The sequence below is a fragment of the Morone saxatilis genome, unplaced genomic scaffold (genome assembly GCF_004916995.1).
Source record: "Morone saxatilis isolate NCDOM2014 unplaced genomic scaffold, NCSU_SB_2.0 Contig9, whole genome shotgun sequence".
Lineage (NCBI taxonomy): Eukaryota > Metazoa > Chordata > Actinopteri > Moronidae > Morone > Morone saxatilis.
In genome coordinates, this window is record NW_023340268.1 from 22,635,476 (window position 1) to 22,639,765 (window position 4,290).

The 4,290-nt window shown below is 39.2% G+C and overlaps 1 long non-coding RNA gene across 1 annotated transcript; it reads left to right on the forward strand.

Moving 5' to 3' along the window:
* The first annotated feature begins 1,229 nt into the window (after positions 1–1,229).
* Positions 1,230–4,281, forward strand: LOC118342434. Its single transcript, XR_004797483.1, has 3 exons — positions 1,230–1,256; positions 1,399–1,561; positions 2,335–4,281. It is a non-coding gene; the product is annotated as an uncharacterized LOC118342434 (long non-coding RNA).
* The last annotated feature ends 9 nt before the right edge of the window (positions 4,282–4,290 follow it).

Genomic DNA, 4,290 nt, shown 5'->3' on the forward strand with positions numbered 1-4,290 from the left:
GTGTGTGTGTGTGTTAGACAGACATCAGTAATAATGAATGTTGCCTGTGTTTGACAGGAGATCTATCAGAGGCTGGTGAATCTCAGTGTTTATCTACATGCACTCCAGGTGAGTAAAGCTGAAGTAAAGCTTGTTTTTAAGGGTTGTAAGAGTACTTAAAAGAAATATAAACCAAAGGCATATTTCATTTCTTTTTGTGAAGAATACTAAAATAAAATGTTGTCAGTTTGAATTTGTATTTAAACTTTAAGCAATTTCATAGGATAAGGGCACAGTGAAGCCACTGCTATGTGGTCATCACTGATTACTGAACCATAATGACCAGCTGCTTTTTTCATGGAGTTAATTCTTTGCCCTATTGTATTTCTGGCAGCAGGACAGTGTGTGTGTGTAATTGAGTCCATATAAACTAAAGTGTGTGTGTTCACAGAAGGAACATTCAAATCAATTCAATTCAGTTTTATTTGTAGAGCACCAATTCATAACAGAAGTTATCTCAGGACACTTCTCAAAAAGAGCAGGTCCAGACCGAACTCCTTATAAAATTATTTAGACCCAACAGTTCCCACCATGGGCGAGCACTTGGCGACGGCGGCAAAAAAAACATCCTTTTAAGAGGCAGAAACCTCGGACAGACCCCAGCTCTAGGTGGGTGGCCGTCTGCCTCGACCAGTTGGCGTTAGAGAGAGAGGGGGGTGGGGGAGTAGAGGGCTAGAGGGGATGGGTGGTAATATGTCATGCAATGCAAGCAGTGTGCTTTTTTGGAATAAAATGCACAGAAGAAGAAGATATACTTATTATCAGCCAGCCAGCTACAAGATGAATCTACTTCCACCACCTAAAGCAGGGGGTCTTAAAACTCAGCTATATTGTAATTTATGTCAATTTTCAATCTGTAAAACTGGATCCTCTATCACATCCTACAGGGTGCTATCATAAAACAAGACTCCATCTTGGAGCTGCTGCTGCTGCAGCCACAGGACGCCTTGTCGCCAGCTACAGGAGGAGTATGGCGCCCGCTTTGGCGAGATGGTGTCAATCGGGAGGCCAGTGCAGGGTCAACCATTGGGGAGCTGGCTCTTTTGCAGAGACAACACAGCCTGCTGCAGGAGGAGCTGCTGAGGCTGCGGGATGCCGAGAGCCGGTTCAAGGACAGTGAGAAGGCCCGGGTCAAGCTGGAGCGGCAGGTCCGACATATGAAGGTCTGCAGCGGGGCTGCACCGGCCTCCCAGCAGCTGGAGGAGCAGGCTTCTCAAGTAAGGATTGCAATGCCATAAAGTGAAAGCTGGAGTAACTTTTATAAAAATAACTTTTTGTCAAATTTGCATGAGTACATGAGGCAGATAATCTGTGAAAATGTTTTTCTTCAGTCTCTTTTGTCTTCTCTTCCTTTTGCAGCCTGTATCTCTGCAGACAGGAAGGGAAGCTTTAACTGGAGCTGACACCCCGCGGGCCAGCCAGGATCATTCCCACCAATCAGATGGCCTCCAGGACGGGAGTGATTTGGAGGTAGACATGACGTCAGATGATGATGATGGGTCGGAATCTGAAAGCTCCAAAGGTCAGATTACAGACATCAACACACAATGACTGTGAATGGTAGCTACATCAGGCTATAATGTGCTATATAATATGCAGTCCATATACTTGTATTTATACAGCACTTTTCTGGTCTTCTGATCACTCAAAGCGCTTTACACTACATACTGTATGGCAGAGGCTGTTATGCAAGGTGCCAACTGCTCATCAGGAATGATACAGCGCTTGCTATTGTGTGTGCTCAAAATAGGAATGTAAAGATATATCACAAAACAGTTAAATCGCAAAGTATGTGAAGATTCAAACTGGTCACCTCCTAAGAGGAAATGTTTTTCACAGTTTATACCCTACCTCAGTAATAAAAAAGGATTCTATAATTTGAAAAAGAAAATTTAAGAGAAAATATATTTTGTAGATTTTCATCTGAGAAATCGTGAGTTGCGTGTAACATTCCATCCCCAGCTCACAATGATACTAAGCTCATACATACCCTCACACAATTTGGGGTTCAGTATCTTCTTTAAGGACACTTCAACATGCAGCAGGAGGAGCTGGGGATCAAGCTGCCAACCTTCTGATTAGTGCACAACCCTCTACCTCCTGAGCCACCCTGATATTCAGTTATTACTTCCAGAAAACTTGAAACAATTTAAAGAGCAATACTACAATGTGTGAGAACACTTTGTGACTCTGTAGCAGATTATTGGGTTGTAACTTAAAAAATGTGTTATAGAATCAAGACCCAAATGAAATTCATTTTCAGGACTGAATTTTGATTTGTTCTCTCTTTTCCAGATCTTCAAGATATTCCAGAAGAGATCTGATCTCTCTCTCTGCATGTTCAACAGTGCTAATGAGCTTAATTGATTATGATGTAAACTAATTGACTCTGGCCAATATGCCACAAAGTACAACAATGCGCCTGCCTAACTTTTCTGCAAGTCTTAATATTTATTCAGCTGCTTTGCATTTGAGTAGATGTCCTGTGGCAGTGAGATGTTTTATTTTTCGGTTATGCTTTGGATTATTTGGATTTCCTTGATTTAATTGCATCACTTGACCAAAGGGGTGTGGAAAACTGTTAAAACTGCAGTAAGTAATAGTTATTAAAAACATTTTTTTTTCATATTTGCTGAAATGTCACTTTATCCTGACAGCAGTTCCTCTGGCTCCTCCTAGTGCTCCTAATGGCATTTGCAAGAATCTACAAAAACAAGCGAAAAAGATGGGTGACTGTTGAGTCTTATTCCATCATCAAATACACACACTTTGGGACCCTGGTAATGAGACTCAACAATCAGCTATGTACAAACTTCCAACCCAAAGTGTCTTTATATCTTTCTCAGCTCTGATTGGTTGTTTTCGCCCATGTCCGGTGGATTCATGCAAATGCCTAGGAGGAGCCAGAGGAACTTTTTCACAGATTATCTGTCTCATGTACTGCTGTCAAAACACTGAAAATTTCAGCAATAATGACAAAAGATTATTTTTATAAAAGTTACCTACTGCAGCTTTAAATCTTTTTAGACAAAATGGACATTAGGGCTGATGGTTAGGGCATAACATAAGCATTGGTAATCTTTAGTTATTTTTATGTCTTGCAAAAATAACTGTAAGGGGGGTTTATTATTATATCTCCCAAAATCAGGGAATTTGTTAGTATTTAGTTATATATAACAATAATAATAATACAAAGAGCTGGGTAAAAATTTGATTTTTTAATTACATATAAAATGTGTCTTCTGCATGAGGCATTAAACTTTGATGTGACAGTTTCAGCAAAATAAAAAAGAAGTCACAAGGGAAAAAAGTTTCTATTTCTTGTCAGAAACATCACCAAGACAGCAGCCCACATAGAAATACATATATAAATATCTAATAAACATAGATAACAAGCACAATCTAAAGCATTCCAATACAACTGCCCTGCAATAAACCATGTTGTTACAATGCAATCATACTCAGGTTTTGTTAAGAGTGTGTCAGACATCTGTCTTTGGTAACAAACTATAAAATATGCCACATTTATGTGACTAATCTCATTCTCTTGAACAATCTCATTTAAACTCCAACATGTTTGTTTTATGGATCTGTCACAGGGACACACAAAGTCACAAGCATTTAGGCCTGACAGCCAGGTGCGTGTCCAGACATTTTTCACTGTGGTGGAGTTGTGGAGTTATGGAGTTGGTTCACAACACAACAGTGACACCACTTAAATACAACATATATTTTAATATTTGATTTAATACGTGATTCTTATAAAACTTGATTCATAGCCAAAATTGTGCCTAAATTTGGGACGTTATTTAGTGCCTTTGCCAACAAGTTAGCAGCTTGTTATGCTGGCAAATTAGACCAAATTGACTAAAACTAAAGACATTTCCTAAAAGTTATTATTTACTTTTTTTATATGTTTCAACATTTTCACTGCATTCTAAAAGTAGTACATGAGACAGATTCCTCTCTTCTCTTTTCATTCAGGCCCGGTGGATTCTTACAAATGTCATTAGAGCACTAGGAGGAGCCACAGGAAGTTTTAGCAAACATGTCAAAAGATTATAAAAAATAAAATAAAATTGGAATTTTTCAATTCAATTTTATTTGTATAGCTCCAATTCATAACGTAAGTTATCTCAGGACACTTTTCAAATAGAGCAGGTCTAGACCGAACTCCTTATAACATTACCCAACAGTTCCTTAGATCAGGCAGAAACCTCGGACAGACCCCTCAGCTCTAGGTGGGTGGTC